Source organism: Loxodonta africana, chromosome 15, assembly GCF_030014295.1.
Source record: "Loxodonta africana isolate mLoxAfr1 chromosome 15, mLoxAfr1.hap2, whole genome shotgun sequence".
Taxonomy (NCBI): domain Eukaryota; kingdom Metazoa; phylum Chordata; class Mammalia; order Proboscidea; family Elephantidae; genus Loxodonta; species Loxodonta africana.
The window spans coordinates 84,127,152-84,141,739 of NC_087356.1; positions in this window are offsets into that span (position 1 = coordinate 84,127,152).

The following is a 14,588-nucleotide window of genomic DNA, read 5'->3' on the forward strand; positions in this document are numbered from 1 at the left end:
TAGGTTAGATGCATGTACTTATCTTTTGCTGATTGAGTGCTGCTTCTTGCTGGTTCTGGAGGGTCGAGCAGGCTCTCTGCCGCTCTGTACTCCAGATGTGGAAAATACGTCCTGGGCGCCACTGCTTGCCTCATTGCACACTCCAGCCAATTCAGCCTGCAGGGTGCCAGTTCCTGCCAGGTCATATATAATAGACTTTCCACTTGTTTTTTTTTTTTGGATCTTTGTTGTAAGAGGGACCACAGGAAGTGTCTGACTACTCCACCATCTTGGCCCTGCCTCAGAAATAGAAAATTCTGTATCTATGAAGTAAATTGAATCTGTAATTAGAAAATTTTCCCCACAAAGAAAACTAGAGACCCAGACGACTTCACCAATAAATTTTACCAAACATTTAAGAGATGCATTTTTAAATGATCAGTAATGTGGACAATTGTTCAAGGTCAAAGATAGGAAAAAATGATGAGGATTTAATTTCTTTCTGAGAAAATGGGGTTGGGAAAGAGGAAATGGATACAAGAGGTAATAGGGAGTAAAGGTAGAATTGACAGGGCTTGTGACTGACCAGATATTCTAGAAATGAGAGGAAGAAGGCAAAACGGCTCCCAGATGTCTAGTTTAGATACTTGAGTCAAAATATGTGAAACATGGAAAGAACAGCTTGAAGGAGGGGTTGATAGTGACTTGAATTTTGGCACGTTGAGTTTGAGGTTCTTGTGGGATATCCAAGTGGGGCTGTTGGGTATGTACCAGATATGTAAATCACGAGTACCGTCTGGGTTGGGAATTCAGGAGTTAGGAGCCCACTGAATGGTATTTGAAGCAATGGGAAGTGAATGAGATCTCCCCAGGAGGGAATGTAAAGTCAGAAGAGAGGAGGGTCAAGGACAGAACCCTGAGGAAGATTAAAACCTTAGGGTATCAATGAGGAAGCTACTGCAAGCAGGTAATTAAAACAAAACAAAACAAAAAAACTCCTGGCCAAATGGCTTATATGATAAGGAAAAGTCATTGTCTCTCATAACAAGTAGGGTGGCTACAGGGTTGGTTTATAGATTATAAGTACCCTTTCCATCTTTCTGCTCTGCTATCCTCAGTGTACTGGTTTGCCTTTGGCCCACTACCTGTATGGTTAAACCTGGCTGTAGCAGTCCCAGGTGTCACATCTTGCACAACAGCATCCATCAGAGGAAAATGAATCATCTCTTCCTTGTGTCTCTTTTTAGAAGAAAAGAAACTTTTCTAAGAAGTCTCTCTCCCCCCAGCACATTTCCTCATTAGCAAAAATGTCATCACATATAGGAGTTCCTGGATGGTGCAAAGGGTTAACACACTCAGCTTCTAAATGAAAGGTGCCTTGGAAGAAAGGTGTGGCGATTTGCTTCCAAAAAAAATCATCCACTGAAAATAATAAAAATAAAATAAGGCGAGATAATAAAAAATGATTTAAAATAAGTTCATCACACGTTCATGCCTAATACAGTCACTGGAATGGGGAAAAAGACGACTATTATAATTGGCTTAGCCCGGTGGTTCTCGAACTCGAACAAGCATCCAGATATCCTGGAGGACTTGTTAAAACAGAGATGACTGGGGCCCACCCCCAGAACTTTTTATTCAGGAGGTCTGAGGCGAGGCCTGAGAATTTGAATTTTTAACAAGATCGCAGGTAAGGGCATGCTGTGGTCAAGAGATCACACTTAGAGAGCAGTGGGTTACACTGATCGTAGCTCATCTCAGAGGACTGGGCTCAATTCCTAATTCCTGGGAAATACATTTCCATTCAGAGAACAGGGGATACCTGAACAAAATCAGGGTTCCATTAGAAAAGAGCAAGGAGAGAAAACTGGTGGGTAGGCAACTACTAAGGACTGAATTGTGTCCCCACAAGTTATGTCGATGTTCTAACCCCTGTGCCTGTAAATGTGATGCTATTTGAGAAAAGGGGTTTTCTTTTGTTATGTTAATATAGCCAGTCCAGAGTATGTGGGTCCAAAACTTAATCACTTCTGAGCATTGTCTAATAAAAAGAGCAGAATAGACACAGACACACACAGAGAGGGAAGATGCCATGAGAACATAGATACACACAGTAGGTGCATCTACAAGGCCACGAACCAAGGACTGCCACCAGCTATAAGAAACTGAAAGAAACAAAAAAGGACCTCTCTCTATAGCCATGCTCTGAATTTGAACTTCTAGCCTCTTGAACTGTGAGAAAATTAATTTCTGTTCTTTAAAGCCACCCATTTGCAGTAATTTTGTTATGGCAGCACTAGGTAACTAAGACAGCTACCAATGGTGTCTGCTACACAGTGGGCAAAAAGTGGCCAGAAAAAGAGACCAAGAAGGGGTGTGGTCAAACACGGGAGCAGAAAGTCAGAAGGGAGTTATGCTAAGGAAGCCATGCGGAAGAGACTCTTGGAGAGCGTGGGCAACAGCGTCAATATCACAAAGAAGGCCAGGAAGATCAAAGTGACCATTGGATTGGGCAACTAAACCAAACCAAACCCATTGCCATGGAGTCTATTCTCACTCCTAGCAACCCTATAGGACAGAGTAGAACTGCCCCATACGGTTAATTGGGCAACTAGGATCTTTACTAATCTTAGTAAGGGCAGTTTTATTTTGAAAACAAGACACGGGAACAGTTACACAAAATATAAGTTTTTTTTTTTTCTTTAACATATCATCCTTGTCTTAGTTATCTAGTGCTGCAGTAACAGAAATAGCACAAGTGGATGGCTTTAACAAACAGAAATTTATTTTCTCATGGTTTACGAGGCTAGAAATCAGAATTCAGAGCTCTGGCTCTAGGGGAAGGCTTTCTCTCTCTGTCAGCTCTGGGGGAAAGTCCTTGTCTCTTTTCAGCTTCTGTTTATTGGCTCCTTGGTCATCTTCATGTGGTGCGTGGCATCCATCTTCCCCCATCTCTACTTGCCTTGCTTTTCTTGCTTAATCTGCTCCTTTTGTGTCTCAAAAGAGATTGACTCAATACACACCCTACACTAATACCATCTCATTAACATAACAAAGAAAACCCATTCCCAAATGGAATTATAACAACAGGTATAGGGGTTAGGATTTACAACACATATTTTGGGGGGACACAATTGAATTCATAACAATCATATGCCACCAATGCCAAGTGCTGGAGTTAATTTCCAGAGTTGGGACTGGTTTTCCTGGCATCGGGTGACTAGATGAGTAAGATGACTAGGCAGTGGGGTTCTGATTTACTACTGAGCAGTGAAATGAGCTTGTTGAGGCAGAAATCAGTACTCTGAGCTCTGGCCCACATCCAGCCACATCCTGAGTTCTGTGTTACAGACAAGAGCTGTGATTGTGGGGGAAAGGTTTGCACATTTTTATCTATCTGCCCCTCCACACATTTGCCTCCACACAGGTTCAGATACATCTACTTACCCATCTGTTATGAATTAAATCGTGTCCCCCCAAAATATGTGTGAATTCCTGACCCTTGTACCTGTGGATGTGATCCTGTTTGGAAATAGGGATTTCTTTTATTAAGTTGATGAGGTCATACCAGACAAGAGTGGGTCCTAAACTTAATCACTTCCAAGTTACAAAAGGACTTTTTATAGTTTTATAAAAAGTTATAGGTGCGGGGCCAAGATGGCGGACTAGGTGGACGCTACCTCGGATCCCTCTTGCAACAAAGACTCAGAAAAACAAGTGAATCAATCACATACATAACAATCTACGAACTCTGAACAACAAACACAGATTTAGAGACGGAGAACGAACAAATACGGGGAGACAGCGATTGTTTTCAGAGCCAAGAGCCAGCGTACCAGGCAGGTGACCTTCGGAGCCCGATTTGGGGCAGAGCCCAGGGGGGCAGACGGCACAGACAAGGGGCCCAGCCCTAGCCCCCGAACTCATCCCGGGAGGGAGCCCAGCCAGCTGGCATGGGCGGCGTGGCAGCACAGCTGGTGGGAGAAGTCCCCGGGAGGCAGTGACTGGTCTTGGAGCAGGGAGAGCAGTGTCCCAGCCAGGGAGCCGTCCTGCCGGGATTTTGGCAGGCAAGGGCGGGGCGTGAGCGCAGGGATCAGCTACATTCCCCTGAATTGACCCCGGGGCGGTCCCAACTGGTTCGCGCAGGCCCAGCCAGTTCGCGCGGGCGGCATGGCGGCGCAGCAGGTGGAAGAAGTCCCAGGGAGGCAGTGGCTGGTCTTGGAGCGGGGAGAGCAGTGTCCCAGCTGGGATGCGCAGTCGTGGCTCAGGCGCGGGGAGCTGCTCCACTCTCCTGAGCTGACCCCGGGGGGGGAGCCCACCTGGTTCGCAGGAGCGGCGCGGGACGCGGCTGGTGGGATGGGGAGTCCCCAGGAGGCAGCGACTGATTTTGGAGTTGGGAGCACACTGTCCCAATAGGGGAGCCTTAACCTTGGGGGTGGGGCTGACAGCAGAGGATCTGACCATGACGCCAGCGGGCCAGACCCCCCGGGGGGCAATCTCCACACAGCCAGTACATATAGGCGACGCGCCCCGCGGAAATCTCAGATATGAGTCATTCCAAGTAAGACAAACAACTCTGGCTATATTCTGAGGTGCTACACTCCTAGCTCTCTGATTCCTCCCCCACCCTCCCCAGGCGGCTCCATTACATCCGAATAGCCTGAGCCAGAGGGAGAACTCTGATAGGGATCCGACTGCATTTTTTTTAGCAGATTTTCTGGAAAAACTAGTTTCCCAGTGATGGCTCGGAGACAGCAGTCCATATCAAACCACATAAAGAAGCAGACCATGACAGCTTCTACAACCCCCCAAACAAAAGAATCAAAATCTTTCCCAAATGAAGATACAATCCTGGAATTATCAGATACAGAACATAAAAAACTAATTTACAGAATGCTTCAAGACATCACAAATGAAATTAGGCTAACTGCAGAAAAAGCCAAGGAACACACTGATAAAACTGTTGAAGAACTCAAAAAGATTATTCAAGAACATAGTGGAAAAATTAATAAGTTGCAAGAATCCATAGAGAGCATGTAGAAATCCAAAAGATTAACAATAAAATTACAGAATTAGACAACACAATAGGAAGTCAGAGGAGCAGACTCGAGCAATTAGAATGTAGACTGGGACATCTGGAGGACCAGGGAATCAACACCAACATAGCTGAAAAAAAAATCAGATAAAAGAATTTAAAAAAATGAAGAAACCCTAAGAATCATGTGGGACTCTATCAAGAAGGATAACTTGCGAGTGATTGGAGTCCCAGAACAGGGAGGGGGGACAGAAAACACAGAGAAAATAGTTGAAGAACTCCTGACACAAAACTTCCCTGACATCATGAAAGACGAAAGGATATCTATCCAAGATGCTCATCGAACCCCATTTAAGATTGATCCAAAAAGAAAAACACCAAGACATATTATCATCAAACTTGCCAAAACCAAAGATAAACAGAAAATTTTAAAAGCAGCCAGGGAGAAAAGAAAGGTTTCCTTCAAGGGAGAATCAATAAGAATAAGTTCAGACTACTCAGCAGAAACCATGCAGGCAAGAAGGGAATGGGACGACATATACAGAGCACTGAAGGAGAAAAACTGCCAACCAAGGATCATATATCCAGCAAAACTCTCTCTGAAATATGAAGGAGAAATTAAGATATTTACAGATAAACACAATTTTAGAGAATTTGCAAAAACCAAGCCAAGGCTACAAGAAATGTTAAAGGAGATTGTTTGGTCAGATGACGAATAATATCAGGTACCAGCACAATACAAGGTCACAAAACAGAACGTCCTGATATCAACTCAAATAGAGAAGGCACAAAAACAAACAAATTAAGATTAATTCTAATAAATAAATAAAATAATGCACATAACAGGGAATCATGGAAATCAATAGGTAAAAGATCACAATAATCAAAAAGAGGGTCTAAATATAGGAGGCATTGAACTGCCAGACGGAGAGTGATACAAGGCGATATAGAACGATACAAGTTAGGTTTTTACTTAGAAAAATAGGGGTAAATAATAAGGTAACCACAAAAAGGAATATTAACTCCATAACTCAAGAAAAAAGCCAAGAAAAACGTAACAACTCAACTAACATAAAGTTAAACATTATGAAAATGAGGATCTCACAATCTACTGAGAAAAGCGTCTCAGCACAAAAAACTATGTGGAAAAATGAAATGGCCAACAACACACATGAAAAGGCATCAAAATGACAGCACTAAAAACTTATTTATCTATAATTACGCTGAATGTAAATGGACTAAATGCACCAATAAAGAGACAGAGAGTCACAGACTGGATAAAGAAACACGATCCATCTATATGCTGCCTACAAGAGACACACCTTAGACTTAGAGACACAAACAAACTAAAACTCAAAGGATGGAAAAAAATATATCAAGCAAACAATAAGCAAAAAAGAAGAGGAGTAGCAATATTAATTTCTGACAAAATAGACTTTAGACTTAAATCCACCACAAAGGATAAAGAAGGACACTATATAATGATAACAGGGACAATTGATCAGGAAGACATAACCATATTAAATACTTATGCACCCAATGACAGGGCTGCAAGATACATAAAACAAATTTTAACAGAATTGAAAAGTGAGATAGACACCTCCACATTTATAGTAGGAGACTTCAACACACCACTTTCAGAGAAGGACAGGACATCCAGTAAGAAGCTCAATAGAGACACGAAAGACCTACTTACAACAATCAACCAACTTGACCTCATTGACTTATACAGAACTCTCCACCCAACTGCTACAAAATATACTTTTTTTTCTAGCGCACATGGAACATTCTCTAGAATAGACCACATATTAGGGCATAAAACAAATCTTTGCAGAGTCCAAAACATCGAAATATTACAAAGCATCTTCTCACACCACAAGGCAATGAAACTAGAAATCAATAACAGAAAAACTAGGGAAAAGAAATCAAATACTTGGAAAATGAACAATACCCTCCTGAAAAAAGACTGGGTTATAGAAGACATCAAGGAGGGAATAAGGAAATTCATAGAATGCAACGAGAATGAAAATACTTCCTATCAAAACCTCTGGGACACAGCAAAAGCAGTGCTCAGAGGTCAATTTATATCGATAAATGCACACATACAAAAAGAAGAAAGAGCCAAAATCAGAGAACTGTCCCGACAACTTGAACAAATAGAAAGTGAGCAACAAAAGAACCCATCAGGCACCAGAAGAAAACAAATAATAAAAATTAGAGCTGAACTAAATGAATTAGAGAACAGAAAAACAATTGAAAGAATTAACAAAGCCAAAAGCTGGTTCTTCGAAAAAATTAACCAAATTGATAAACCATTGGCTAGACTGACTAAAGAAAAACAGGAAAGGAAACAAATAACCCGAATAAGAAACGAGAAGGACCACATCACAACAGAGCCAAATGAAATTAAAAGAATCATTTCAGATTACTACAAAAAATTGTACTCTAACAAATTTGAAAACCTAGAAGAAATGGATGAATTCTTGGAAAAACACTACCTACCTAAACTAACACATTCAGAAGTAGAACAACTAAATAGACCCATAATAAAAAAAGAGATTGAAACGGTAATCAAAAAACTTCCAACAAAAAAAAAGCCCTGGCCCGGATGGCTTCACTGCAGAGTTCTACCAAACCTTCAGAGAAGACTTAACACCACTACTGCTGAGGGTATTTCAAAGCATAGAAAAAGACGGAATACTACCCAACTCATTCTATGAAGCCACCATCTCCCTGATACCAAAACCAGGTAAAGACATTACAAAAAAAGAAAATTATAGACCTATATCCCTCATGAACATAGATGCAAAAATTCTCAACAAAATTCTAGCCAATAGAATCCAACAACACATCAAAAAAATAATTCACCCTGATCAAGTGGGATTTATACCAGGTATGCAAGGCTGGTTTAATATCAGAAAAACCATTAATGTAATCCATCACATAAATAAAACAAAAGATAAAAACCACATGATCTTATCAATAGATGCAGAAAAGGCATTTGACAAAGTTCAACACCCATTTATGATAAAAACTCTTACCAAAATAGGAATTGAAGGAAAATTCCTCAACATAATAAAGGGCATCTATGCAAAGCCAACAGCCAATATCACTCTAAATGGAGAGAACTTGAAAGCATTTCCCTTGAGAACAGGAACCAGACAAGGATGCCCTTTATCACCGCTCTTATTCAACATCGTACTTGAAGTCCTAGCCAGGGCAATTAGGCTAGACAAAGAAATAAAGGGTATCCGGATTGGCAAGGAGGAAGTAAAGGTATCACTATTTGCAGATGACATGATCGTATACATGGAAAACCCTATGGAATCCTCCAGAAAACTACTGAAACTAATAGAAGAGTTTGGCAGAGTCTCAGGTTATAAAATAAACATACAAAAATCACTTGGATTCCTCTACATCAACAAAAAGAACACCGAAGAGGAAATAACCAAATCAATACCATTCACAGTAGCCCCCAAGAAGATAAAATACTTAGGAATAAATCTTACCAAGGAAGTAAAAGACCTATAAAAAGAAAACTACAAAGCTCTACTACAAGAAATTCAAAAGGACATACTTAAGTGGAAAAACATACCCTGCTCATGGATAGGAAGACTTAACATAGTAAAAATGTCTATTCTACCAAAAGCCATCTATACATATAACGCACTTCCGATTCAAATTCCAATGTCATATTTTAAGGGGATAGAGAAACAAATCACCAATTTCATGTGGAAGGGAAAGAAGCCCCGGATAAGCAAAGCACTACTGAAAAAGAAGAAGAAAGTGGGAGGCCTCCCTCTACCTGATTTCAGAACCTATTATACAGCTACAGTAGTCAATACAGCCTGGTACTGGTACAACAACAGGCACATAGACCAATGGAACAGAATTGAGGATCCAGATATAAATCCATCCATGTATGAGCAGCTGATATTTGACAAAGGCCCAGTGTCAGTAAATTGGGGAAAAGATAGTCTTTTTAACAAATGGTGCTGGCATAACTGGATATCCATTTGCAAAAAAATGAAACAGGAACCATACCTCACACCATGCACAAAAACTAACTCCAAGTGGATCAAAGACCTAAACATAAAGACTAAAACGATAAAGATCACGGAAGAAAAAATAGGGACAACCCTAGGAGCCCTAATACAGGGCATAAACAGAATACAAAACATTACCAAAAATGATGAAGAGAAACCAGATAACTGGGAGCTCCTAAAAATCAAACACCTATGCTCATCTAAAGACTTCACCAAAAGAGTAAAAAGACCACCTACAGACTGGGAAAGAATATTCAGCTATGACATCTCAGACCAGCGCCTGATCTCTAAAATCCACATGATTCTGTCAAAACTCAACCACAAAAAGACAAACAACCCAATCAAGAAGTGGGCAAAGGATATGAACACACATTTCGCTAAAGAAGATATTCAGGCAGCCAACAGATACATGAGAAAATGCTCCCGATCATTAGCCATTAGAGAAACGCAAATTAAAACTACGATGAGATTCCATCTCACACCAACTAGACTGGCATTAATCCAAAAAACACAAAATAATAAATGTTGGAGAGGCTGCGGAGAGATTGGAACTCTCATACACTGCTGGTGGGATTGTAAAATGGTACAACCACTTTGGAAATCCATCTGGCGTTATCTTAAACAGTTAGAAATAGAACTACCATACAACCCAGAAATCCCACTCCTCGGAATATACTCTAGAGATACAAGAGCCTTCACACAAAGAGATATATGCACACCCATGTTTATTGCAGCTCTGTTTACAATAGCAAAAAGCTGGAAGCAACCAAGATGTCCGTCAACTGATGAATGGGTAAATAAATTGTGGTATATTCACACAATGGAATACTACGCATCGATAAAGAACAGTGACGAATCTCTGAAACATTTCATAACATGGAGGAATCTGGAAGGCATTATGCTGAGCGAAATGAGTCAGAGGCAAAAGGACAAATTTTGTATAAGACCACTATTATAAGATCTTGAGAAATAGAAAAAACGGAGAAGAACACATACTTTTGTGGTTACGAAGGGGGGAGGGAGGGAGGGAGGGAGAGGGTTTTTTATCGACCAATCAGTAGATAAGAACTGCTTTGGATGAAGGGAAAGACAACACTCAATACAAGGAAGGTCAGCCCAATTGGACTGGACTAAAAGCAAAGAGGTTTCCGGGATAAAATGAATGCTTCAAAGGTCAGCAGAGCAGGGGTGGGGGTCTGGGGAACATGGTTTGAGGGGACTTCTAAGTCATTTGGCAAAATAATTCTATTACGAAAACATTCTGCATCCCACTTTGAAATGTGGCGTCTGGGGTCTTAAATGCTAACAAGCGGCCATCTAAGATGCATCAATTGGTCTCAACCCACCTGGATCAAAGGAAAATGAAGAACACCAAGGTCACACGACAACTAAGAACCCAAGAGACAGAAAGGGCCACATGAGCCAGAGACCTACATCATCCTGAGACCAGAAGAACTAGATGGTGCCCGGCCACAATCGATGACTGCCCTGACAGGGAGCACAGCAGAGGACCCCTGAGGGAGCAGAAGATCAGTGGGATACAGACCCCAAATTCTCATAAAAAGACCAAACTTAATGGTCTGACTGCGACTAGAGGAATCCCGGCGGCCATGCTCCCCAGACCTTCTGTTGGCACGGGACAGGAACCATCCCCGAAGACAACTCATCAGACATGAAAGGGACTGGTCAGCGGGGGGGAGAGAGACGCTGATGAAGAGTGAGCTAGTTAAATTAGGTGGACACTGGAGAGTGTGTTGGCAACTCTTGACTGGAGGGGGGATGGGAAGATAGAGAGAGAGGGAAGATGGCAAAAATGGCACGAAACGAGAGACTGAAAGGGCTAACTCAATAGGGGGAGAGCAAGTGGGAGAAGGGAGTAAGATGTATGTAAACTTACATGTGACAGACTGATTGGATTCGTAAATGTTCACTTGAAGCTTAATAAAAGTTAATTAAAAAAAAAAAGTTATAAAAAAAAGATAGCATGGCCATGGTAACACACACATGGGAGAAGACAGAAGCCAAGGAACACTAAAGAACAAAAGAACACCCTTGTTTGGATTTAAGCCTTCAGAACTGTGAGAAAATACATTTCTGTTTTTTAAAGCCACCCACTTGCAGTATTTGTGTAGCAGCAACCCTAGGTAGATAAGACACCATCTATTCCTGCTTCCTCCTCTCTATCTGTGCACATTTACTGTCTCGCTTCACATCTGTGCATAGTTATCTGCAGACAAGCCCAGGGTCTGCCATTTGCTAACTGGAATCCTCTCTCAGCCTCCGTTTTCATGTCTGTGAGGTAGACAATCATTGTGCCTGTCATAATGTTGTTGTGAAGATTACGTGAGACCATGTGTATGAGTAGAAATGTGTGTGTGTAGGTAAGATAACAAATGTAAACTATATTGTCACAGGCTTGTCACTCAGTGGTTGTTAGGTTGGCTGCACATCCATTACCTTGTCCGTGTGTAATATCTAGCCAGCCAACTAGTGATTCATCCCCAAGATTTAAGTGTTGGATGAGTGTAATTTTAAAGCTATACTTATGGCTATCAATTTATAATCACCTGCATATAGCTATACCTAGAAGTGTATATATATTTGCTTGTAGTATTTTTTTTTTATTATTGCATACAAACATATACACATCTATTCTACTATCTGTCTTTCTCCACCACCCATCTGTCAGTCTGTTGTACCGTGGTGGCTTGTGTGTTGCTATGATATTCAACCAGTATTTCAAATACCAGCAGGGTCACACATGGTGAACAGGTTTCAGCAGAATGTCCAGACTAACACAGATTAGGAAGAAAGGCTTGGTGATCAACTTCCAAAAATTAGCCAATGAAAACCTTATGGACATTGTCCAAGAGAGTGCTGGAAGATGAGCCCCTAGGTTAGAAGACACTCGACAACAGACGCGAGCATACCAATGATCCCGAAGGCGGTGCAGGACTGGGTAATGCTTTGTTCTGTTATACATGAGGTTGCCATGAGTCAGACCGACTTGACAGCACCAACAAAAATATCGCTTGTCTAATGCTTGTCTATGTAAGCAATATGTAGGCACACAATCTATGACAGTGACACTCATATATACAACTTTCTCGCCTTGGGTAAAGGAGAGGTGTGCTGAGAATCAGGTGCCAAGAGGGGATTAAATGTGCAAGGATTTTATTAGGCAAAGTGCCTGTGAGGGAAAATGGGGAGGAAGGCTGGGAGAGCAGTCCAACCCAGGTGAAGAGGAGTCCTGCCTCATTAACATAACTTCTCTAATCCTGCCTCATTAACATCATAGAGGTAGGATTTACAACACAAAGGAAAATCACATCAGGTGACAAAATGGTATACAGTCACACAATACTGGGAATCATGGCCTAGACAAGTTGACAGATATTTTGGGGGGACACAGCTCAATCCATGAGAGACCTAAGCCTCAGATCACACACAGGGTGAGTGGGGAAAACCCCCTCTGGGATTCCCTACCACATCTTCCTGTCCCTGGGGCCCACCACCTCCTGCAACCCAGCCCTGATCGGAGGGCAAAGGGAGCAGCAACCAGGCCAGTGGCTCTGTGTGAATGACCTTGTACTCCAAGGCCAAGTCCCACTGATGCAACCATGGAGCACCACAGTGGCCCGAGCCCTGTACTGTACAGATGAAAGTCTTATTTATGTGAAAGATATATCTGCAGAGGGAGCAATAAACTGAAAAGCAAAGTATGAAGGTTTGCAGCAAACGCTGTAAAGTTTTATACCGCTAAAAACTAGGGATAAAAGAGACAAGCATTTAAAGCAAAGTGGATAAAAGGGGCTTCCACGGGATTGTAAAACAGCCTTATAATAGTTAATTGCTAGTTTCTCATTACAGCAGAGAGAGTCAGAACACCCTTTAAAATACCCATTGCTGGAAAGTGAGAGGAAGGAGAGAAGACGACAGGAGGAAGTGACATTTTGGAAACAGGGTTTGGGCCCAAGTTTTCAAGTGTTCTTGGAATAGGGGCCACTGTCATTTCTAAGGCCTGCCTGTTCCCAGTACTGAGGGACTGGTTGCTGCCCTATCCTGTCCCTCATGTTCTCATTCACTGCCATGAAAATCCTGTGTGATTATGCACAAGTCACTTTACCTCTCTGGGCCACAGCAACTTCTGTACAATGGAAGAATTAGCAAGGTGGTCTTTCATGTTCTTCCGCTTCCAATATTCATTCAACATCATTCACTCCATTCATCCATATGTCAGGCTCTGTGCTGGGAAACCACTCAGCAGGGCTGTGGAAGAAGTGCTTGGTGCTTCCATGAAGGTCACAGTCAAGAAAGCCTCATGGAGCAGCTCTACTCTGTACCACGAGGAGATGCCACGAGTCGGAATTGACTCAATGGCCATGGGTTTGGTTTGGTTCGGTGCTAGGAGTGGAAGAGTAAAGAAGATTAAGATTCTGAGAGCAGTAAGCAAGACAGACACTTAAGCAGGTAATTGCAATTCCATGTAGTGAATCCCAGGCCAGAGGTGTTTACGGCTGCTCGGAGGAGAGGACGAGGCCCCTAGGCCCCTCAGAGGACGAGGCCCCGAGGCCCCTCGGAGGACGAGGCACTGAGGCCCCTCAGAGGAGGGGAAATCTGGGCTGGACCTCATAGGTGGATGACGAACTTGCCAGAATGGCATTTTAAGCAAAGGGACTTTGTGGTTGTTACTTGCTGTTGAGTCAGCTCTAATTCATGGCAGCTCCATGTATAATGGAACAGAGCCATCTTCGCAACTGTTGTTACGCTTGAGCCCATCGTTGCAGCCACTGTGTATTACAGTGCCCCCCCCCCCACCTAGACAGCTCATCTTCCCGCACTGTATGGACAACACTCTGTTCTGAGCCCACCGTTGCAGCCACTGTGTCTTTTCAGTGCCCCCCACCTAGACAGCTCGTCTTCCCGCACTGTATGGACAACACTCTGTTCTGAGCCCATCGTTGCAGCCACTGTATCTTTTCACTGCCCCCCCACCTAGACAGCTCGTCTTCCCGCACTGTATGGACAACACTCTGTCCGGATCCACACGGTTTCCACTGGCTAACTTTTTAAGTAGATCACCAGGACCTTCTTCCCAGTCTGTCTTCATCTTGAAGCTTTGTTGAAACCTGTCTACCGTGGGTGGCCCTGCTGGTATCTGAAATGACCGTGCATAGCTTCCAGCATCGTAGCAGCATGCAAGCCACCACAGTATGACAAACTGACAAAGGGCTGGAGTTAGGTAGAGGGACTAGCGTGTGTAAAGGCACATTGCATGGCCCCCGAAGTAAATGGTGCCCCTGGAGTTGTGCAGTGCTCCCTCTGTGGGGCCTCTCAGTGGCCGTCCACAGCTGGGGCCCATGATGCACCCCGATCTCAGTGAGGCTGATTCCAGCCCATCACGGTAGGCTCTCAGGGGATGTCCCCCGGCCCTATTTCCCACCACGTCCCTGACGCCAGGCCCCCTGGGGGCTGCTGCTTAGAGATGGCCTCTCCCCAGGGGAATTTCTGTTCTGCCCCAAACTCCA